The 25,423-nt window shown below is 43.7% G+C and overlaps 1 protein-coding gene and 1 pseudogene across 1 annotated transcript in view; both read right to left on the bottom strand.

Moving 5' to 3' along the window:
- The window catches only part of NDRG4 (NDRG family member 4), a 105,798-nt gene that overhangs the window by 59,948 nt on the left and 20,427 nt on the right, over nt 1-25,423 (bottom strand). The window lies entirely within an intron of this gene.
- LOC132509158 (non-histone chromosomal protein HMG-14-like) lies at nt 11,295-11,795 on the bottom strand (annotated as a pseudogene).

Raw genomic sequence — 25,423 nt, 5'->3', positions numbered from 1 at the left:
CATTGAGGTGGCTTCTCTTGTTGCGGAGCACGGACTCTAGGCACGCCGGCTTCAGTAGTTCTGGCTCGCGGGCTCAGTAGTTGTGGCTCATGGGCTTCAGTAGTTGTGGCTAGCGGGCTCTGGAGTGCAGGCTCTGTACTTGTGGCGCACGGGCTTAGTTGCTCCGCAGCACGTAGGATCTTCTCGGACCAAGGCTCGAACCCGTGTCCCCTGCATTGGCAGGCGGATTCTTAACCACTGCACCACCAGGAAGTCCCTCACAGATATTTTCATATCACGATAAGTGTTACAGATAACTTGAAACACTGTTTTTGTTCGTCACTACTTTGAAATTATGATAGTTAATAAGCCTGTAGCAGGATGGGGAGCTCAACAGGAGGGTCCTGAGCAACCCAGTCTAGGATCCAAGCACCAGCTGGCCTCCTGTGAATCAAGGAGAAAAACCCAGGACCTCAACCTAAAGAAAGTGAGCAGCCCCACAGGTAATCCAGAGGGGTGGCAGGATGGTTCACTAGACCAGCCAAGGGCACAGCCTTGAGACCACTGGCCACTGATTGGCAGTGTCCTGCAGTCTTGTACTGAGTGTCCCGGCAGCTCAGGACATACAGGCATACCTGGTTTTATTGTGTGTTGTTTTACTGCACTTTGCAGACATCGCATTTTATACAGATTGAAGGTTTGTGGCAACCCTGCATTGAGCAAGTCTATAGGTTCCATTTTTCTAACAGCATTTGCTCGCCTCATGCTTCTGTCATGTTTCAGTAATTCTTGCAATATTGTAACATTAAATAATTTATATTAAACATTACGATAAATAACACACCACTGTATAGTGTAAATATAACATTTACATGCACTAGGAAACAAAGAAGTCTTGTGACTCGCTTTATTGCGATATTCACTTCATTGCAGTGGTTTGGAACTGAATTCATAACATCCTCGAGCTATGCCGGTATTTCCTGGGATATAGAAGATATACATGATGATTTTGAGTGAATAACCTAACATATAATTAAATAGCAGTAAATATCAAGTTAAGTCTTTCCTTTCAGTGCTGAGTACGCAAAGAGGAAGTCTCTGCTCGGTGCTGGCTGTCTTTAACGCCTCTCTAGCTCTGGCTAATCCTTTTGAACAAAGAGCCCAGCCTCAGGCTTAGAATCACTGCATCTGCATTGTACACGTATTTGCCATAGTGGTATACTTAAGTTAAAAAAGGGGGGTACTTTAAAGAAAAATGTTAAGTAGATAACAGTCAGGTGGCATGCAAATATGGCAGAAATCTGACGAATCTGAGGCACATTTTGCCAACTGATGTCCCAAGGCCTTTTGAGATCTTAGGAAATTCCCTATATAATAACCATCTCTATACTCTGCCCCTCTGTGAGGTCTGCTCATTAACTCATTCATATCTATGGAAGAACCAGTTTATTAAGCACCTCTGGGGGCCAGACCCTGCCCCTCCCCACATGCACGCAGAATTCCATCTCCTGCTCAGGTCGCCTTCTCTCCAGAAATGTGCCTTTCCCTGCCCCTCTTTTAATCTAAGAATCCCGTTCCTGGATGAGTTGAAAGTGCTCACTCAGGGGTCAGTGAATCTGCATGGAGCTATGGCCATTGCAGGCTGTCAGGGTGGGGAGTTGAAAACCTCTAACCTCAGGGTCCCTAGAGTGATAGGTGAGGCTCTTACCCCTTGGGGTACCCAAGGAGTAACCAGTCTGCCTGTGAGGCACTCTCAAAAAAGAAGGGGAGGGCTTCCCTGGTGGCACAGTGGTTGAGAGTCTGCCTGCTAACGCAGGGGACACAGGTTCGAGCCCTGGTCTGGGAGGATCCCACATGCCGCGGAGCAACTAGGCCCGTGAGCCACAACTACTGAGCCTGCGCGTCTGGAGCCTGTGCTCCGCAACAAGACAGGCCGCCATAGTGAGAGGCCCACGTACCGCGATGAAGAGTGGCCCCCGCTTGCCACAACTAGAGAAAGCCCTCGCACAGAAACGAAGACACAACACAGCAAAAATAAATAAATTAATAAACTCCTAAAAAAAAGGGGGAAAGGTCAGACTTTATCTGGTATCCACAAAGCCACTTAGATGAGAAGCCCTTCTGCCTACATCTGACATTCGCCAACGCTAACCACAAATCGGCACCTTATCAGTTACCCCTCACCAACCATGTGTAACCAAGTACAACCTGGAGACACTGTTGTCTTGGTTCATTCTCCATTTTCATAAATCTGCAATTGCTTTGGGTACGTATGTGTATTGGAAGAGTTGTACGTGTATTGGAAGAGTTGTACATGGCAGAAACCTAATTTAATCTGGCTTATACAAGACAATTTAAAAGAAAAGAGGTAATTAATTTACTTATTGAACTGAGAGGTGTGGGGATGCAGCTATTTCAGGCATGGCTAACCCAAGACTCACATGCTGTCAGGCCTCGGTTTCCCCCCGTCTCTGGTTCTTGCTTCCCTTGTGTTTGCTTCAGTTTGGGGCTCTGTCTAGTGGCCAGATGGAGACAGGAAGTGGTCCCTACCTCCTCTCTGGTTTCAGGTCTGGCAGGAGCTCAGGGGCATCTAGGGTTGTGACCAGGGCCCCCGGCTTGGTCACGTGCCTGCCTGCTCCTGGGAGCCAGTGATTGGCTCAGGGTGAGGGGATCCCTCACTCTTCCCCAGGAACTGGGCTGGATGTCAGCTTCTCTGGGACAACGTGAACCACAGGGATGGTTCCCCAGAGAACAATAGGGGTATAGTTACCAGAGGGGCTGAGAATGGATGTTGGCAGAAAAAAAGATGTTCTTGGCTTCACAGAGATGCTAAGTGGAGCCAGGGTTGGACCAGGGGTGGTTGATTCTAGAGCTTGACTTCTAAGCCTCCCTGGCCTGCGTCCTGCCTGTATCCCAGAGCCCCTCACAGAGCCTGGCAAACAACAGGAACTTAATTCCTGTGCATTGAGTGAATTTTTGTTGCTGCGCTTGCACACCTACCTGTTGGGACACCTTGTTTCTCTGTACAGGCATCCATTGCCTGGCCTCTCACCCTCCAGAAATTGAATCCTATTCTCACGTGTGAGCCCCTCCCAGTGTCTTCTTTTGCAGCAGGCCTCAGTCTGAAGTGAAACATCAGGAAAGAATCCAACCTATTGTGTTATGAACACACACGCATACATTTGCATACCCAGTGAGCTCCTGACGCATCCCTTCAACCTGGGTTGGGGGAGGGGCTGGAGGCTTTAAAATGTCAGATCCTGGGGAGCTGGGAGCCACGCAGAGATTTCCCTTGGAGCAAGGTATGTGGGAACAGTGACCTGGCACAGACCCTTGCCAGCTCAGGGCTGCGCATGGGGAGTGTGGTACCAAGTGGCTGATAAGCTGGGGGCTCAGCTCCTTGGAAGCAATCAGGCAATGCGGTGTCCGTCATCAGCCCTGGAGAACCTGACGGTGGTGGGTGCAGCTCCCTGGCTGACTGGTGCCCAGCCCTGAACCTAATGATGGAAATGAACCAGAGGCTTCAGAAACACACTCTGTGCCTGGAGCTGCACCGTCTTAGCTCAGGATGACGTAACAAAATGCCATAAGACTGGGGGGCTCCCTGTTAGCCCGTGATGGATGAGTGGATGTTCAGTGGATGTGGCAGTGTGTGACTAAGAGGTCACTGGAACGGCAGGGGGGGTCCTGTGGGTTGGTTTAGGCCCTTCTCCAGCCACCCCGGGGAAGGCTCTGGGCTCCCTTGATCTGGAGGATGTCTTCCTCCCTTTCCTGTTTAGGTTGCTTGAGCCCCAAACTCTGGGCATGTCTTCATGGGAGGTGCTAGGTAGTCTGGTTCACACCACTTGCGAGTCTTGGCACCACTCGTGTGCTGGTTGTGGGGATGGGTGCTGGGTGGGGTTGGGTGGGTGCTGGTCTGGAGGGAAAGCAGCCGTGAGGGTGAGCCGAGTCCAAGGTCAGTCTTGCCAGCTGGCTCACCTGCCTGAGGTCATGAGGCCAACACCACAGAAGCACCAGGACTTGAACCCGGCGCTGATTCTAGAGCCCTGACCCGCATCCACCCTTGCTTCAGAATAGACAGCACGGTAATTATGGAAACTGTCACTTATTTGTAATCTCACGCCGACAGCCCATTGAGAAGGACACACTCAGATTTATCTCCTCTTGGCCACTGTGGCCCTCACGGCCCGTGAAGTCCAAAGGGTGTCCTCCGTTCTTAGGCCAAATGGAGAAAGGCACAAAGCCAGGCTGGGCTGGCTTTCCTTCCCTGTGGGACCTGCAGCTCCACGCTCTCCCCGGGGGTGGGGGGCGGCGGGGGGGGGGGGAGCAGCCCTGCAGACTCTCCCTGTGGGCATTGCTGATGCTTTTCCTGGGCTGCAAGGAGACTCGGTGTCTCCACACAGCACATCCCACTGGGAATGGGGTCTATTTATGGCTCTGAGAGCTCTGGCCAATTCCAGGCCCTGGAGCACCGGATTCCCAAGTCTGGGCTGGGCCATTCTGACTCAAGGAACACAGCACCAAGGAGATGGGAAGAGGTGAGGTGTCCAGGCCAGGGTTCTAAATCTCAGCTCTGCACAAACCAGTCATGGGAGATCTTCAACCAGTCACTTAATCTGCCTGGTCCTAGGTTTTCTCATCTGTAAAATGGGGATAATAACGCCACCGCCATCATCTCAGGGTGGTTGTGAGGATTACAGAGGGCAAAGCACATGGAACCCCACTGAGGCTCTAACACCCATGTGATCCAATCCTGGTGCAGGGTCTCAAAGAAACACAGCCCACTGAAGTTCCAAAAAGTGTTCACATCTTTTTGAGCACAAAGCGGGTCCAGGTACACACGGCACAGGCACTTCCAGTCTAGTGACCATTCTCCGTCATATCATACAGCTCCCATGAGATGTTCACTTTCCTTTCCAGAAAACTTCTCCTTCACTCACGGATGTCTGCCCCCCACTTGCCAGGCCTCTGCACTGCTGCCAGAACCCAATTCCAGAAGGCACTGCTCACAGTGTATTGAATGGACGAGTTGGCACAGCAGCCCTGTACCCCTTGCTGCAGATGTGCTGCCCCTGACCTCAGTTCCCTCGGGATGGTTCTTCTCCTTTCTATCTCCCAGAACCTGTTGGGCAATGGCAGTGCCCTCCGGGGACGGTATGGAGGGAAATGGAGTGGGTGATGCCAGGGCCCTCGCCTGCAGGCCTGGGACAGTAGGGCACACACAGTTTAATACCTGCAGTCCTGTCACTCGCGGGCAAGTTCATGGTTCTCTAAGGTGGCATTTCTAGAACCACCTAATGGAAAGTCTTGCTGCAGTTTTCTATCTAGGCTGCAGTGGGCTTGGAGAATGCTTCCAGTCAAGGATGTAAGACCCTGGGATGAAGCAATGCAGGCCCTCCACTGCCCCTGCGGAAACGATTAGCCCGAGTGGCCCCACTCAAACGGGACACGACGGTTCTTGGTATCTTCCAGGTGGTGGATTTGGACGCATCTGCAAATCTTTACTGAAGTGAGAAGTCTCATCAAGGATCAGAGAGAGCAGGTCACTGGCAATGTTTTGGAACCAGAAAATACCCAAGCACACAGGCTCCCCTGGCAGCGAGGCCCGGGAATGGGGTAGCCTCACCCTCCACAGCTGAGAGCTGCGAGGAGAGTGAGGCTGAGGGGCTGGTGTGCTGGCGGGCTGCCTGGGATGCCGGTGCGTACAGGCCACCATGGCATTGGAAATGCAGCAAGCGGAGGGAAGGTTGTATTAATTAACCAGAGCTCTTCTCAGGGGAAGCCGTGTCTGGGGTAGAAGGAGTACTTTGGGAAGGAGTGAGGATGGAATAAGTAATACTGATACAAGTGATAACAACTGCTAACTGGATCCTGAGGCAGGTGACGAAGGAACTCCGGGGCTTGCTTTGCCAAGTCAGGGAAGCAAGTTTGGGTCTGAGGAAGGCTCTCAAAACAGTACAGAGGACTTCCCTGGTGGTCCAGTGGTTAAGACTCCACACTTCCACTGGGTTCAATCCCTGGTTGGGGAAGTACTACACGCCACTGCGGTGTGGCCAAAAAAATTTTTTTTAAGTTAAAAAAAGAGTCAGTGCAGAGACTGGGCCCTGTATCAGCCCTTCCTTCTATGATTCATAATCAGGGTCAGCCAGGAATACTAGTTTGCAGGGCTGCCTGTCCAAGTGCCCTCATATCTCAGTTAGGACATGGCTAACGGAACCAGCATCCCTAGGCCTTTTTTACCTGCTTCATTCTGTCTCCCGGTAGAAGGCTCCTATTATAGTTGAATTGTGTCCCTAGAAGAGATATTGAAGTCCTAACCCTTGGTACCTGTGACTTTATTTTGCAACAGGGTCTTTGCAGAGGTAATCAAGTTAAGAAGAGGGCCCCCAGTAGAGTGGGCCCTGATGCAATAGGACTGGTGCTCTTACAAGAGGGGAAATTTGGGCACAGAGATGGACATACGCAAAGGGAAGATGATGCAGAGACACAGAAAGAATGCTGTCTGATGACAGAGGCAGAGACTGGAGGGATGCACCTGGAAGCCAGGGAATGCCAGGGGTCGCCGGGAGCCACTGGATGCTGGAAGGGGCAGGGAAGGATCTTCACTGAAGCTTGCAGAGAGAACTTGGCCCTGCTGATACCTTGATTTCAGACCACCTGCCTCCAGAACTGAGAGACAAGAACTTTCCATTGTTTTAAGCCACCCAGTTTGTGGTACTATGTTACAGCAGCCCCAGGAAACGAATCTAGTGCTTCCGATACAAGTATGTGTGAGCCCTGTGTGGAAGCATTTTTCCTGGTCTGGCCCAGCACACCCACCGTTGGCTGGAGTGAAAAATGCCCAGAGACTTCCTTTTTTAAATTTATTTATTTTAGTTATTTATTTTTGGCTGCACTGCATCTTCGTTGCTGTGCCCAGGCTTCCTCTAGTTGCCGCGAGCGGGGGCTACTCTTTGTTGCAGTGTGCAGGCTTCTCATTGTGGGGGCTTCTCTTGTTGCAGAGCACAGGCTCTAGGCACATGGGCTTCAGCAGTTGTGGCTCGTGGGCTCTAGAGCGCAGGCTCAGTAGTTGTGACGCACGGGCTTAGTTGCTCCGTGGCATGTGGGATCTTCCCAGACCAGGGCTCGAACCCGTGTCCCCTGCACTGGCAGGCAGATTCTTAACCACTGCACCACCAGGGAAGCCCCCACAGAGACTTCCCATGAGGCTATTCCACAAAGCATAACTTAGAGAACTCTGAAGTCTATACAAACTAGCCTTGGCTTTCTCTCTGTAAAAGAGGAACCAGGATGGAATTGGCTCTCTCCAAACTCTAACTTGCTTTGCATTTGTAAAACCACCCAGCTCCATCAGACAACAAAGTGCCAAAGAATTATCAGTCCTTGAGAGTTCGCTCGGCCAAGTGCTGGGTGGGGCCCCAGGGGGCTGAAGGGAGGTGCCTGTCACACAGGTGTGAAGCCTGGGGGCTCCCAGGGTGTCTCCTCTCTTCTGGCATTGGAGGAGGCCTGCAGCATCTGGGGCCAACATTTGGATGGCCTGGCCGCTCTGGCACTAATGACAAAATAAATTCCCAACATAAATTCAGTCCCTGGATTCACAGAAAGATAGACAAGATGAAAAGGCAGAGGACTATGTACCAGATGAAGGAACAAGATAACACCCCAAAAAACAACTAAATGAAGTGGAGATAGGCAACCTTCCAGTAAAAGAATTCAGAATAATGATAGTGAAGATGATCCAGGACCTCGGAAAAAGAATGGAGGCAAAGATTGAGAATATGCAAGAAATGTTTAACAAAGACCTAGAAGAATTAAAGAACAAACAAGCAGAGATGAACAATACAGTAACTGAAATGAAAAATACACTAGAAGGAATCAATAGCAGAATAACTGAGGCAAAAGAACGGAAAAGTGACCTGGAAGACAGAATGGTGGAATTCACTGCTGCGGAACAGAATAAAGAAAAAAGAATGAAAAGAAATGAAGACAGCCTAAGAGACCTCTGGGACAACATTAAACGCAACAACATTCGCATTATAGGGGTCCCAGAAGGAGAAGAGAGAGAGAAAGGACCCAAGAAAATATTTGAAGAGATTATAGTTGAAAACTTCCCTAACATCGGAAAGGAAATAGCCACCCAAGCCCAGGAAGCGCAGAGAGTCCCATACAGGATAAACCCCAAGGAGAAACACGCCGAGACACACAGTAATCAAATTGGCAAAAATTAAAGACAAAGAAAAGTTATTGAAAGTAGCAAGGGAAAAATGACAAATAACATACAAGGGAACTCCCATGAGGTTAACAGCTGATTTCTCAACAGAAATGCTACAAGCCAGAAGGGAGTGGCATGATATACTTAAAGTGATTAAAGGGAAGAACCTACAACCAAGATTACTCTACCCAGCAAGGATCTCCTTCAGATTCGATGGAGAAAACAAAAGCTTTACAGACAAGCAAAAGCTAAGAGAATTCAGCACCACCAAACCAGCTCTACAACAAATGCTAAAGGAACTTCTCTAAGTGGGAAACACAAGAGAAGAAAAGAAAAGAAACCCAAAACAATTAAGAAAATGGTCATAGGAACATACATTATCAATAATTACCTTAAACGTGAATGGATTAAATGCTCCAACCAAAAGACAAAGGCTGGCTGAATGGATACAAAAACAACACCTATATATATGCTGTCTACAAGAGACCCACTTCAGACCTAGGGACACATACAGACTGAAAGTGAGGGGATGGAAAAAGATATTCCATGCAAATGAAATCAAAAGAAAGCTGGAGTAGCAATACTCATATCAGATAAAATAGACTTTAAAATAAAGAATGTTACAAGAGACAAGGAAGGACACTACATAATGATCAAGGGATCAATCCAAGAAGAAGATATAACAATTATAAATATATATGCACCCAACATAGAACCTCAATACATAAGGCAACTGCTAACAGCTCTAAAAGAGGAAATCGACAGTAACACAATAATAGTGGGGGACTTTAACACCTCACTTACACCAATGGACAGATCATCCAAAATGAAAATAAATAAAGAAACAGAAGCTTTAAATGACACAATAGACCAGATAGATTTAATTGATATTTATAGGACATTCCATCCAAAAACAGCAGATTACACTTTCTTCTCAAGTGCGCACGGAACATTCTCCAGGATAGATCACGTCTTGGGTCACAAATCAAGCCTCAGTAAATTTAAGAAAATTGAAATCATATCAAGCATCTTTTCTGACCACAATGCTATGAGATTAGAAATCAATTACAGGGAAAAAAATATAAAAAACACAAACATATGGAGGCTAAACAATACGTTACTAAATAACCAAGAGATCACTGAAGAAATCAAAGAGGAAATCAAAAAATACCTAGAGACAAATGACAATGAAAACATGACGATCCAAAACCTATGGGATGCACCAAAGCAGTTCTAAGAGGGAAGTTTATAGCTATACAAGCCTACCTCTAGAAACAAGAAAAATCTCAAACAATCTAACCGCACACCTAAAGGAACTAGAGAAAGAAAAACAAACAAAACCCAAAGTTAGCAGAAGGAAAGAAATCATAAAGATCCGAGCAGAAATAAATGGAACAGAAACAAAGAAAATAGCAAAGATCAATAAAACTAAAAGCTGGTTCTTTGAGAAAATAAACAAAATTGATAAACCATTAGCCAGACTCATCAAGAAAAAGAGGGAGGGGACTCAAATCAATAAAATTAGAAATGAAAAAGGAGAAGTTACAACAGACACTGCAGAAATACAAAGCATCCTAAGAGACTACTTACTACAAGCCAACTCTATGCCAATAAAATGGACAACCTGGAAGAAATGGACAAATTCTTAGAAAGGTATTACCTTCCAAGACTGAACCAGGAAGAAACAGAAAATATGAACAGGCCAATCACAAGCACTGAAATTGAAACTGTGATTAAAAATCTTCCAACAAACAAAAGTCCAGGACCAGATGGCCTCACAGGTGAATTCTATCAAACATTTAGAGAAGAGCTAACACCCATCCTTCTCAAACTCTTCCAAAAAATTGCAGAGGAAGGAACACTCCCAAACTCATTCTATGAGGCCACTATCACCCTGATACCAAAACCAGACAAAGATACTACAAAAAAAGAAAATTACAGACCAATATCACTGATGAATATAGATGCAAAAATCCTCAACAAAATACTAGCAAACAGAATCCAACAGCACATTAAAAGGATCATACACCATGATCAAGTGGGGTTTATCCCAGGAATGCAAGGATTCTTCAATATACGCAAATCAATCAATGTGATACACCTTATTAACAGATTGAAGAAAAACCATATGATCACCTCAATAGATGCAGAAAAACCTTTTGACAAAATTCAACACCATTTATGATAAAAACTCTCCAGAAAGTGGGCACAGAGGGAACCTACTTCAACATAATAAAGGCCATATACGACAAAAAAAAAAAAAAAAAAAAATTCAGTCCCTGCTTTGAGCTGGGCTCTTTGGTGAAGTTTTCCCCTATAAATCATATCTTAGGCATTTTTTTTCATAACTGAGATTTTACTGATTGTTTTGAGGATCAGTACACACACATTTCATTTTGTACACAATTCTCAACATACATTCCAAAAATCTAAAAAGTCACGTAGCTGTGATTCTTTTCTGAACAGTTATTCCAGGACTTTCCAGCTTAAAATTTGAAGGCAAAATTTCCTTCACAGGATATCAAGTACCAATATCTTCAAATATTGATAGGCTGTTACATCGTAAGTCCCACTAATTCACAATATCATATACACTACATACTCAAACTGTCAGTCGTTCACAGCACATTAACAGTTACGAGAACTGGACTACCACCGATCAAAGATGTTACAGAGTGCACAGAACTCTGCCCAGGAGAGCCAAGAGCAAGGGGTGAGTGGTTTGCTTTAGGAAACAATTCTACCAAAAGTAACATGGGAAGAGAAGTAATGTAAAGGGTTTAAGACATTAAATGCACAACTGACTCCAAACTGCCATTTAGTATGCTTTGTATTATAGGCTATAAAAGCTACCCTCCATCTGTGGAATGTTAAGCTGACACACAAGACAAAGCCTCGCATATTCAATATCCCACTATTTTCTGGTTGTACCAAAAAATAAACAACCACCAAATGATTTCACCTCTTAAAAAAAGCATTTACACTTAAAAACTGGGATGAGGTGGGATTCCCTCCTTTTTATGTTTCTAGAGCTACTAAAAAACTTGCATTTACGAAATAGTTGATATTCCTCTGGATTGTACAAGAAAGGAGACAGGGACCACTGATAGGACCAGGTGTGTGATATTAATCAGATTTGGCTTCTTTCTCTCCTGCTTCATCAGAAGCTGGGCTCTCCTCGTTTTTAGTTTCTCCATCTTCTGCAGCTAAGTCTTCTTTAGTCTCTTGGTTAGTCACTTCAGCCTGTTTTCCCTTTGCTCTCCTTTTTCCTTTTGTTTGCACTTTTTTGTCTGAAGATTTATCCTTTCCTGCCGCCTTTTTTTGGCTTCGTTTCCACTTTTGCAGGAGGCGGTTTAGCGGACAACCTCGCCCATCTCCTCTTGGGCTCCTCTTTCGCCGCCCCCTCGGCGGATCTGACCTTCCTCTTGGCATCGCGGCGGCGGGGCGGGCGCGTGCCCGGTGCCTGCGGGCCGCGGCGCACCGAGAGCCTTCTCGAAGCCGGGCTGCCTGGCCGCTGCCGCTCCTCTCGCCGCCCGAGCTGGGGGGGACCCGCGGCTGGGGGGGAGAACCGGATGGAACCGGATTGGGAGCCCACCCCCAACATCTTAGGCATGTAAAGCCCTGAAGCTGAGCCAGTTTTGACATGGTGGCTTTTACCTACTCTATTTATAATGTCTCTATTAGCTTCCTCCCAGGTTAAGGGGCCAAATCTACCTGCTCTTTCTATTCTCCGAAAGCACAAGGAATTGAAATGGCAACAAACAACTAGTCTAGTTTGATGCTGGAGATGCTATTATTTCACTGTTTAGACAACATGAAGTTTAGAAAGGATAAAGTCCTGCCCCAAGGTCAAAACAAACCAATGACACAAGAACAGGACAAAAGAGATGGGACTGAGGTAGATTTAGGTGTTCAGTTCATTTCTAGCTTAATGAGCACAGCTTAATGCGAGATTCCCAGACACGCTGATCAAATCGAACAAAATGCTTACTCTGTACCAGTGGGCAGGGTCTAGAGCAGTGGGTCATTCTGCGATTGACATTTTGAGAGGAACATGGGCACACTGGGAATTGTCAGGAGGGCAGTGACCAGGATGGCTACCATGTCTATATGAGAGACAATAAATGAATTGAGAAAATGAGTTTATACTTTGAACTAGAAATTTCTAGGTCTCTTGCTGAATTAATTTTCTACTGCTGCTATAACAAATTACTATGAACTAGGTGGTTTCAAAGAACACAGATTGAAAGGATTCTGGAAAGATAGTTGGATGGGAAGAATCAGCAATCTATCTCCCCCCGCCCCCCAGACAACAATTGTACCGGCAGAATCTGTCTCATGTAAGTATTTTGGAACTCTGGAGTCTATTGAAGGATTGCAACTTCCACAGGAAGGCTTGGACAGGTAAACTGTGCTTCATTTTGGTCAGTTTCAGCTCTGAGCATAGCAGTTACCCATCCCCCCATTCCCATGGTGGGCAGCTGTTTGCATACAGCTTGTGGGAGCCAGGTTGGGCAAAAGAGGACCCTGTGCTGCAAATGTTGGCGATCTATGCTCTGACTGCCCATTGCTGCTTCTGATTAGATTGTTGCTGCCCCTCCACCTCCAGCTGAAGTGACGTCCAAGGGATTTAAAGGGTGGGTGCCCTTTACTGCCCTCTTCATTTTTCTCTTTTTCCTCCTTTTTAGAGCCAAACATTAAAGACAAGGATACTGTATTAGGGTTCTCCAGAGAAAGGGAACCAATATGATATATGTAGATTGATATCTCTATATAGATATCTCCCTCTCTATGTATATCTATATGAAATTTATTATAGGAGTCAGCTTATGTTACAGAGGCTGAGAAGTCACATGATCTGCAGTCTGGAGAATCAGGAAGGCCATGGGCATAATTCAGTAAAATGCTGAAGGCCTGTGAACCACGGGGTGAGGGGCTGCTAGTGCAAGAAACAGGAGCTCTGATATCTCTGAGGGCAGCAGAAGATGGACCTCCCAGCTTAAAAAGAGGGAGATAATTTGCCCTTCCTCCGCCTTTTTGTTCTATTCAGACCCTTGATGTATGGGATGAGGCCTGCCCACATTGGTGAAGGCAGATCTTTTTCACTCAGTGTATTGATTGTCTTCTAATCTCTTTGCTAATCTCTTCTGAAAACACCCTCACAAACATACCCAGAAATAATTTTTTACCAGCTATCTGGGCATTCCTTAGCCCAGGCAAACTGACACAAAATTAACCATCAGACATGCAAAACAACTGCATATATGGGGGAAGTTAGCAAGTGATCGTGCATGCCCAAGGAAAGGCTCTGAAAAGACCCAAGACTTTAAACTATACCTCAGCTGATCCTTGTCACATAGATAGCCTACAGCAATGGGAAGCAAACAAACAAAAAAAACGCTATTAAACAAAGCAGTAACAAAAAACAGCAAACTCTCGGTAAGAGGGAGAATCTGGTCTCCATAATTACCACATTATTAAATCCAAATATTCAAATTTTTTCCAAAAAAATCATAAGGCATACAAATAAACAGAAAAGTATGGCCCATTCAAAGAAAAAATAAATAAAACCAACAGGAACTATCCCTGAAAAAGACTTGATGGCAAATACAGCAGACAAAACAACTTTTAAAACAACTGTCTTAAAGACGCTCAAAGAACTCAAGGAAGATTTGGAAGAAGTCAGGAAAATGTATGAACAAAAATGGAAACATCAATCATGAGACATAAAACCTAAAAAGAAGCCAAAAAGAAATTCTGGAGCTGAAAAGTATAATAATTGAAATGAAAAATTAACTAGAGGGATTCAAAGGCAAATTTGAACAGGCATAAGAATCAGTGAACTTGAAGACAGGACAATGGAAATAATCAAGACTGAGAAACAGAAAGAAAAAGATTCAACTCAAAGCCACATGAAGAAACAAAGATCCCAATAAAGGTACATAAACAAGTAATTATAAAAGCTAACATTATTGTAACAATGGCTTATAATTCCACTTTGTTTTCTAAATGACTTGAGACTAATGCATTAAAAATCATTATTAGTTTACATTATTCTCCGGCACACAATGTATAAAGGTGTAATTCTGTGATAACAACAGCAAGGGGTGGGGATGGAGCTGTAAAGGAGCAGAGTTCTTGTATATTATTGAAGTTAAGCTGGTATAAATTCAAATAAGAGTGTTATAACTTTAGTATGTTAAATGTAATCCCCATGGTACCCACAAAGAAAATAGCTATAGAATATAAACAAAAAGGAATGAGAAAGGAATTTAAACATTTCACTACCAAAAAAAAAAAAGTCAACTAAACACTAAGGAAGACAGTAGTAAGGCAGGGAGTGAGAAACAAAGCCGTAAAATGTACAGAAAACAAATAAGATGACAGAAGTCTCTCCTTCCCAGTAATTACTCTTAAATGTAAATGGATTAAACTCCCCAAAAGACAGACTGGCAAAATGGTTATAAAAACACAGTCCAACTATATGCTATCCACAAGAGACTCACTTTAGATCAAAAGGCACAAACAGATCAAAAGTGAAAGAATGGAAAAAGGTATTCCATGCAAACAGTAACCGAAAGAGAGCAGGGGTGGCTATACTAACACTGGACAAAACAGATTTTAAATCAAAAAGTTTACAAGAGACAAAGTAGGACATTATATATTAATAGAAATGTGATGTATCCTCTTGCTGTAACATTATAAACACTTACATTTCTAATGACATACAACTGAATAAATAAAGCAAAAATTGACAGAATTAAAGAGAGAAATAATGGATAGAGCAAGCAGAAGTAAGGAAATAGATACAACAAACCAACTATATATAACAGACGCTGCACACTCTACCCACCACCAAAAGCATATACATTCTTCTTATGTGCACGGGGATATTTTCCAGGTTAGACCATATGTTAGGCCACAAAAATTGTCAATAGATTTAAAAAGATAACTATCATATTTTCTCTGACCACAATGAGATAAAGTGAGAAATCAGTGACAGAAGGCAAACTGGAAAATCCACAAATATATTGAAATTTAACAACACACTCTTAAACAACCAATGGATCAAAGAAGAAATCACAAGGTGAATTAGAAACTCCTTAGTTTTAATGAAAACAAAAATGCAACATACCAAAACTATAATGTAGCAAAAGCAGTCCTAAGGGGAAAATGCACAGCTATAAACACATTAAAAAAAACAGATCTCAAATTAAGAACATAACTTTACAAGTTAAGGAACTTGAAAAAGAACAAACTAAACCCAAAACTAGCAGAAGGAAGGAAATAAAGATTAGAGAATAGGGGACTTCCCTGGTGGCGCAGTGGTTAAGAATCTGACTGCCAACGCAGGAGACACTGGTTTGAGCCCTGGTCTGGGAAGATCCCACATGCTGCAGAGCAACTAAGCCCATGCGCCACAACTACTGAAGCCCGCGCGCCTAGAGCCTGTGCTCTGCAACAAGAGAGGCCGCCACAATGAGAAGCCCGCGCACCGCAACAAAGAGTAGCCCCCGCTTGCGGCAACTAGCAAAAGCCTGCGCACAGCAATGAAGACCCAACGCAGCCAAAAATAAATAAATAAAATTTTCTTAAAAAAGATTAGAGAATATGAGAGTAGACAAAAATCAATGGAATTAAAAGCTGATTCTCTGAAAAGGTCAACAAAATTGACAAAACCTTAGATGAACTGAATAAAAGGACTCAAATTACTAAAATCAGAAAGGAAAGTGGGGACATTACTATCATTTCTACAGAAATAAAGAGGATAAGAATACTATGAACAAGTATATGCCAACAAATAGGATGACCTAGATGAAATGGACAAATTCCTAGAAACATAAAACCTACCAATACTAAGTCATGAAGAAATAGAAAATCTGAATAGACCTGTAACTAGTAAGGAAACTGAACTAGTAATCAAAAATCTCCCAACAAAGAAAAGCCCCAGATCTGATGGCTTCACTGGTGAATTCTACCAAACATTTAAAAAAAGCTAATATCAATCCTCCTCAAGCTTTTCCAAAAAATCAAGGAGGGAACACTTCATAAGTCATTCTATGAGGCCAGCATTACTCTGATGCTGAATTCAAAGTCACTACAAGCAAATAAACAAGAAAACTCAAAACAAAAAACTACCACACCAATTTCCTTTATGAACACTGATGGGAAAATCCTCAACAAAATTCTAGAAAACTGAATTCAGCAGCATATTAAAAGGATTATACACCCTGACCAAGTGGGATTTATTCATGGAATGCAAGGATAGTTCAACATAAAATTGATCAATGTAATACACCACATTAACAGAGCGAAGGGGAAAAAAAATATGATCATCTAAATTGCTGCTAAAGAATTTGACAAAATTCAACACCTTTTCATGGTAAGAAAAACACTCAAACTAGGAAAAGAAGGAAAGTACTTCAACATAATAAAAGCCATATGTGTGGAAAAACCCACAACAAACATCATGCTCAATGGTGAAATACTGAAGGCTTTTCCTCTAAGAGCAGGAAGAAGACAAGGATGCTCACTTTTGGGCATAGTGCTGGAAGTACTAATCAACATAGTACTGGACAGTTCTAGCCAGAAGTATTAGGCAAGAAAAAGAAATACAAGGCATCAAAAATGGAAAAGTAAAATGATCTCTGCAGATGATATGCTCTTCTATGTAGAAAAGCCTAAAGACTCCACAACACAAAACCAAAACTATTAGAGCTAATAAATGAATTCAGCAACATAGCAGGATACAAAGTCAACACACAAAAACCAGTTGCATTTCTATACACTAACAATGAACAATCTGATAAGGAAATTATAAAAATTCCATTTATAATAGCATCAAAAATAAAATACCTAGGAATTAACTTAACCAAGGAGGTGAAAGACTTGTACAATGAAAAGTGCAAACATTGCTGAAAGAAATTAAAGGAGACATAAATAAATGGAAACACATCTGATGTTCATGGACTGGAATACTTAATATTGTTAAGACGTCAATACTACCCAATGTTATCTACAGATTCGATGCAATCTCTACCTTCAAAAAACATCATTGGGATTTTAAAATAGAAAATCTCATTTTAAAATTCATATGGGATCTCAAGGGCTCCCCATATAGCCAAAACAATCTTGAAAAAGGAGAACAAAGCTGGGGTACTCACACTTCCTGATTTCAACTTACTACAAAGCTATGGTATTAGAAACAGTGTGGTACTGGCATAAAGACAGAAAGATAGACTGATTAAATAAAATAGGGAGCCTAGAAATAAACCTTCATATATATGGTCAGGTGATTTTTGACAAGGGTGCCAAGACCATTCAATGGGGGAACAATAATCTTTTTAAAAATAGTGCTGGGAGGGCTTCCCTGGTGGCGCAGTGGTCGAGAGTCCGCCTGCCAATGCAGGGGACACGGGTTCGTGCCCCGGTCCGGGAAGATCCCACATGCAGCGGAGCGGCTAGGCCCGTGAGCCATGGCCACTGAGCCTGCGCATCCGGAGCCTGTGCTCCGCAATGGGAGAGGCCACAACAGTGAGAGGCCAGCGTACCGCCAAAAAAAAAAAAAAAATAGTGCTGGGAAAACTGGATATCCACACACAAAAGAATGAAGCTGGACCCTTACCTAGTGCCAAGTATAAAAATTAACTCAAAATGGATCAGGACCTAAATGTAAGACCGAAAACTATACAACCCGTAGAAAAAAACAGGAAAAAAGCTTCATGACACTGAATTTGGCAATGATTTCTTGAACATGACACCAAAGGTATAGGCAACAAAACAAAATAGACTGGACTTCATGAATATTAAAAATTTCGTGCATCAAAAGATAATATCAACAGGGTAAAAAGGTAACCTGCAGAATGGAAGAAAATATTTGTTAATCATATATATAAGGGTTTAAAGTAAAAAGCAAAAATAAACAAATGGGACCTAATTTAACTTAAAAGCTTTTGCACAGCAAAGGAAACCATCAACAAAACAAGACAACCCGGGGCTTCCCTGGTGGCGCAGTGGTTGACAGTCTGCCTGCCGATGCAGGGGACACGGGTTCGTGCCCCGGTCTGGGAAGATCCCACATGACGCGGAGCAGCTGGGTCCGTGAGCCATGGCCGCTGAGCCCACGCGTCCGGAGCCTGTGCTCCACAACGGGAGAGGCCACAACAGTGAGAGGCCCGCGTACCACAAAAAAAACAACAAAAGACCCCACAAGACAACCTACTGAATGGGAGAAAATATTTGCAAATTATATGACTGATAAAGGATTAATATCCATCATATATATAAAGAGCTCATACAACTCAACATTGATAAAACAAACAACCCAATTTAAAAACGCACAGAAGAACTGAATAGACATTTTTCCAAAGAGGGAATGCATATGACCAACAGGCCCATGAAAAGATGCTCAACATCACTAATCATCAGGGAAATGCAAATCAAAACCACAATGAGTTACCACCTCACACCTGTCAGGATGGCTATCATTAAAAAGAACATGAACTATAAATGTTGGCAAGGATGTGGAGAAAAGGGAACCCCTGTACACTGTTGGAGGGAATGTAAATTGGTGCAGCCACTATGGAAGACAGTATGGCGGTTTCTCACAAAACTAAAAATAGAACTACCATATGACCCAGCAATTCCACTCCCGGGTATATATATATATAAAAAAGAAACCAAAAACACTAATTCGGAAAGATACATGCACCCCAATGTTCACAGCAGCATTATTTACAATTGCCAAGATATGGAAGCAACCTAAGTGTCCATCAACAGATGAATGAATAAAGAAGATGTGATACACACACACACACACACACACACACACACACACACACACTGGAATACTACTCAACCATAAAAAAGAACGAAATTTTGCCATTTGCAGCAACATGGATGGAGTTGGAGGGCACTATGATAAGTGAAATAAGTTAGAAAGACAAACACTGTATGATATCACTTATATGTGGAATCTTAAAAAATACAACAAACCAGTGGTTTACCAATGGGGAGAGAGAAAAGGGAAGTGGCAATATAGGGGTGGGTGAGTGGGAGGTACAAACTATTGGGTGTAAGATAGGCTACAGGGATGTATTGTACAACACAGGGAATATAGCCAATATTTTGTAATAACAATAAATCTAGTGTAACTTTTAAAATTTTATAAAAATTTTAAAAATTAAAAAAAAATGGGCAAAGGAACTTGAATAAATATTTCTCCAAAGAGGATATATGCATGGCCAATAAGCACATGAAAAGATGCTCGGTATCACTAATCATTAGGGAAATGCTAATCAAAACTACAATGATATATCACCTCACACACATTAGAATGGCTACTACTAAAAAACAAACAAACAAACATACAACAAAAAAACCCAGAAAACAACTGTTGGTGAGGATGTGGAGAAATTGGAACCCTTGAGCACTGCTGATGCGAATATTAAAAACTGGTACAGGGAAGGCTTCCCTGGTGGCGCAGTGGTTGAGAGTCCGCCTGCCAATGCAGGGGACACGGGTTCATGCCCCGGTCCGGGAAGACCCCACATGCCGCGGAGCGGCTGTGCCCGTGAGCCATGTGCTCCGCACATGGGAGCCTGTGCTCCGCAACGGGAGAGGCCACAACAGTGAGAGGCCCGTGTACCGCAAAAAAAAAAAAAAAAAAAAAAACTGGTACAGGGACTTCCCTGGTGGCGCAGTCGTTAAGAATCCGCCTGCCAGTGCAGGGGACACGGTTCGAGCCCTGGTCTGGGAAGATCCCACATGCCATGGAGCAACTAAGCCCGTGCACCACAACTACTGAGCCTGCGCTCTAGAGCCCATGAGCCAAAACTGCTGAACCATCATGCCACAACTACTGAAGCCCCCATGCCTAGTGCCCGTGCTCCAGAACAGAAGCCACCGCAATGAGAAGCCCATGCGCTGCAAGGAAGAATAGCCCCTGCTCACCGCAACTAGAGAAAGCCTGAGTGCAGCAATGAAGACCCAACGCAGCCAAAAATAAAATAAATTAAAAAAAACAAACAAACTGATACAGCTGCTGTTGAAAACAGTATGAAGGTTCCTCAAAAAATTTAAGATAGAATTACCATATGATCCAGGAATTCCACTTCTGGATATATACCCAAAAGAGTTGAGAGCAGGATCTTAAAGAGGTATTAGTACTCCAATGCTTATAGCAGCATTACTGACAATGGCTAAAACGTACAAGTAACTCAAGTGGTCATTGATAGATGAATGGGTAAACAATTTTCTGGTTTAAAAGTTAGCTTTTTTGTTTTACAACACAGCAAAAAAGAATCTACAACTATCAAAATCTGCAAAACCTGTAGAAAGGAGCTACCTTTTTTGAACTGTTTAATTAAAGCTTCTCTAGGATTTACACACCCATTTTTGATCATTAAGAGCATGGAACTTCTCACACCTGTTTGTGTCTCCACGGGCTTTAGACCGACATATTTACACACTTTAGTATTCTACATCTAATCAAATCAGCTTTCATTTAGCCCATTTATATTTTTAAAAAATAGAAAAGTGAAACAAAAACAGATTTAATTTCCTTCTGAAATCTGTTATGTAAACGTTTTGTTGAATTTAAACATCACAAGTTTGATAAAATTGTCAACGAGGTCTCTCACCCACCCCACAGCCTGTGGAAAATCTTAATTACAGCAGATTCAAATACATCGCTACACTGTCAGCTGTTTTTTCTGCTTGGAATCAGCTACCTTGATGTTCTCATACTGTTTTAACCACCTCTTGGCGTCTCAGCTAAGAATGCCTGTCTCAGTTCAGCCTAGAAATCCACCACCATAAAATGGAGTATTATTCAGCCTTTAAAAAGAAGGAAATTCTGACATATGCTACAATATGGATGAATCTTAAGAACATTATACTAAGTGAAATATGCCAGCCACAAAAAGACGAATACCATATGATTCCACTATATGAGACATTTAGAGTGGTCCAAATCAGAGACAGAAAGTAGAAGGTTGGTTGCCGGGGCAGAGGGGAGGGGGCAATGGCGAGTTATTGTTTAATTGTTTACAAGATGAAAAAGAGTTATGGAGATGGATGGTGTTGATGAAACATTATGCATGTATTTAATGCCACTGAACGGTATACTTAAAAATGGTTAAGACAGTAAATTTTATCACTATAAAATTTTTATCACTATAAAAAAATTGGAAAAAAACCCCAAAATTGATTATCTCACAGTTCTGGAGGTCAGAAGTCCAAAATGGGCCAGCAGGGCTGCATTCCTTCCGGAGGCTCTAGAGGAGAGTCCATTTCTTTGCCTTTTCCAGCTCCTGGAGGCTGTCCGCGTTCTTTGGCTTATGGCGCCTTCCAGCAATGGCGTCACCCCAACCTCTGATCTGTCAGCACAGCGCCTGCTCTCCCCCGGCTTCCTCCACGCATCTACTCTCGCGACCGTGAGCCTCCTGCCTCCTTCTTATAAGGTGCCTTATATTGGACACACCTGATAATCCAGAAGGCTTTCTCTGTCTCGAGAGTCTCAGCTTAATCACACCTGCAAGTCCTTTTGCCATGGAAGGAAACAAATTCACAGTCTCTGAGGACTAGGACGCCGGCATCTTTGGGAAGCCATTACTCTGTTTACCGCAGTTGCCTAGATAAATACTCACGTGAGTGTGGGAGGGGGTAGGCACAAGGGCTTCAATACTGAAAGCAGAGGTAAGCCCATGTCTGACAATAGGGTTGTGGTTGAACAACCGTGCAGACGTTCTATAGAATACTACGCAGCCATAGAAAGAATGAGCTGGATGACATGGAAGGCCGTCCGTGGTGCATTTTTAAATGAGAAGGTCAAATTTCAGAAATTCTTAATTCATTTGTTCAACAGGTATTTTCAGTGTCTATCATGTTCCTGAAGCTGGAAGTACAGAAGTGAATTAAACAAGAGTTTATACTCTCTTTCCGTATAAAAACTGTATGCAGAAATAGGTGTGTACAGGGAAAAAAGGGTCTAAGCTGGTAAATAAATACTGGTATGTTAACAGCCGGTATCTCGGGAGAGGAAGAGCAGGAAGTAAAAGCGATGAAGGTTTGCCCTTCTTCTTTGGTTGTTTTTATATAGTTTTACCTTTTCAATGAGCATTTAAACTTGCTTGAAGTTGGCTAAAAATTTAAACTGAGGTACCGTTATTAGGAGAAGTTATCTATTATGTCTAACCTCATCTCATAACGACAAAACTGTACCATCTGCAAAACAGAAAGAAGGGAGGGAAGGGAGAGAGTGGAGACAAAGAAACATCCAGCTGATTGGTGTTAACTTGGAGCAGGCAAGGCTTGCGGGGCACTTAGCCAACAAGTGGAGCAAAGTGTCCCTCCCTCCCCGGCGGGAACTGGCAGCTCCTCCGGGTACGATTCTTTATAAGCTCTCCTGTGGCACCGGCCCTGTGCCTAGTGTATGCAGTAGGCGATCAATGACATATTGTCGACCAGCCGAGTCACCGATGGGAGCGCCTGTAAAGGTGTAGATGACACCCAAACAGGAGGGGCAAGCGTCCTGTCAGGGCTCAGCTTTGACCCCATACGGCAACACCCACACCCACCAGCCTCACTTCCACACCCATTCGTCTCCCCTCATTTCTAACCATTTCAGCTCAAAGTCTGGTCCTTCCCAACCCCCCAGAACTTCCTGGTTTATTTGAAGCAGAGGTTCTGCAGTTGGAGGAAGTGGGTAGAAATTCCAGGTCACTTATCTCCGCCATGGTGTCCCCAAGATGAACTTGTGGTTTGCTACTTCTTTTCCCTGAACTGCAACCTTTGAGCTGGCCTTTCTGCCCCCTGCAGGCATCTCTGGGACTGATGCTTTGTGGCCGCCGGGTGAAGGGAAGACAGGAGGGGGTGAGGCATGGGGCCCAGGGACCCTCGACCCCAGGCAATGTTATTTCAGACTTGTAGACCTAAGTTCCCTTGATAAACATCATCTGAGAATCACACACCTGGCAAACAGGCTGTCCCGGGAACACGGCCCAGGAACAAATAAAACAAGCTTGTGTCTTTCATTTTGTTCTTGGTTCTTACTGTTCTAGGAAGAAAAAAAAGAAAAAAGACTGGACTTGAGTAGGCGAGACATTCACATGTTTTACTCAGAAAACAAGGAACCTCTGATTTTCTTGGAGAAACGTTGAGAGCTGTCTTTTCCTTTTAGTGCCCTTAAGCATAGACTGAAACAAGGAAGACATAATTTCAGTTCATTCCAATTGTCCCCTTGAACACCTACTTCATCCTTCCTAGACTGATCGTTGGACAGAATTAAAACTGCTCCCAAAGTGTAGTTTGATTCAGCCTGCGGGCCCTCCGTGAAGTGTCCCTGCCGCCTTCCAGCTCTGTCCTCCTCTCCTCCTGGATTCCCCTCAGGCACACCCTGCACGTCCCTGCCCCCAAGCCCTCATACCTGTCCCCTCGGCCTGGAACACGGTCCTCCCATTTCCCTGCCTCCTTCAGGTCCCTTCAGAACCTCAACCGCCACCCCATCCCAGCCCTCCCACCCCAGCCCTGCTTCATTTCTCTCCACAGCACTTGCCACCTTCTAATAGGTCACGTTGTTATTTTGTTCACGGTCTGCCCCTTTTCTGATGTAAACTCCACCAAGGCATGGATTTTCATCCATCTGTTCACCACTGGAAACTCAGTCCTAGATAATGATTGAATCTGAATCTTTATAGAGGAGTTTTGCATTATGTATCCAAAATCTTATAAATACGCTAATGCTTCCACGCAGCTATTCGACATCTAGGAATTTATCCCCGGGAAGTCATCACAGAAGTGTGCAAAGATAGAGTTAGAAATGTTAGAAAAGCCAAACACTGGAAATAATAAGAGCTGACATTTAATTAGCACTTACCATGTGCCAGACCCTGTTTTAAACATTTTACGCACTGAACGCTTTACACTCCCGACCACCCTATAACCCACCTATTATTGTCTGGATTTTACAAGTGAGGGAACGGGCAGAGGGACTGAAGAGCACGCAGTCGAGCCAGGACTGGATGGGGTGTGTCTGCCTCGAGTCCATATTCTTAACACCCTATGGGTCACATGAGCTGTGCTTCAGCCACCCTGAGGCATTCGATGCAACCATTTAAAATGATGCTGTAGACAATGGATTTTTTCTGGTGGGGGGACAAGGGACATGAACCCCTGAAATTATATGTAAATTGTGTGATCATACACATTGCTGGGAAGGAGACAGCTTTGTCAGATTCTCAGAGACATCCAAGAACCAGCGTTGTAGAATAATTCTTCTACATACGTAGTTCAGGTGAACGTATCCTGCACATGGGTTATCAACTGTTTAGCACAGTCTTTAAAAAATTTCTTTTTAGGGCTTCCCTGGTGGCGCAGTGTTGAGAGTCTGCCTGCCGATGCAGGGGACATGGGTTCGTGCCCCGGTCCGGGAAGATCCCACATGCCGCGGAGCGGCTGGGCCTGTGAGCCATGGCCACTGAGCCTGCGCATCCGGAGCCTGTGCTCCGCGACGGGAGAGGCCACAACAGTGAGAGGCCCGTGTACTGCAAAAAAAAAAAAAAATTTCTTTTTAGTTTCCCTCCTTCCACACAAGATTTCCTCGTCTTGTCCCTAAACCACATTAACAACCTAGAAAGTCACCAGAGAAGACGCTTTAATGACTTGAAAAGATCTTTGTGAGATACAGTAAAAAGCTCAAATAACTAAATTATATGTTAATAGCTGTTATTCCTGGGTGATGGAATTATGAGTGTGTTAAAATTTCTTTTCTGGTCTTATTTGTATTCTGTACACGTTTTGCAAGAACATGAATTACTTTTTGTAACCAAAGGAATTTTTTTTTTTTAAGAAAATGGCACATTTGGGAAGGATAATTTGGAAGAAGCTATGAAAATTTTAAGTGTACCTGCCCGTTGATCCAGCAATTCCATTTCCAGGAATCTGCTGGACAGAAATTCTTGCCTGTGAGCCCGAATATAAGTCCAGCGACATTCATGAAAGCATTGTGAAAATTAGTAAACAGCCCAAACCCTCAGAGAAGGTGAGTAAATAAAATAAACAAAATAAAATATTCAATAAAATATAATACCACCATATTAGAAAAACTGTGCAGCTGTTAAAAAAAAGAAAACACGGTAGCTAGATCTCTGACTCTCCCACAAGATGTATTATTTGGTAAAAACAGATGGATAATAAGGTCCAACATACATAAAGGACAGGCGTAAGAGTGTA

The sequence above is a fragment of the Lagenorhynchus albirostris genome, chromosome 19 (genome assembly GCF_949774975.1).
Source record: "Lagenorhynchus albirostris chromosome 19, mLagAlb1.1, whole genome shotgun sequence".
NCBI lineage: Eukaryota > Metazoa > Chordata > Mammalia > Artiodactyla > Delphinidae > Lagenorhynchus > Lagenorhynchus albirostris.
Note: the sequence above shows the minus strand (reverse complement) of the source record. Positions and strands in the feature narration are given on the sequence as shown.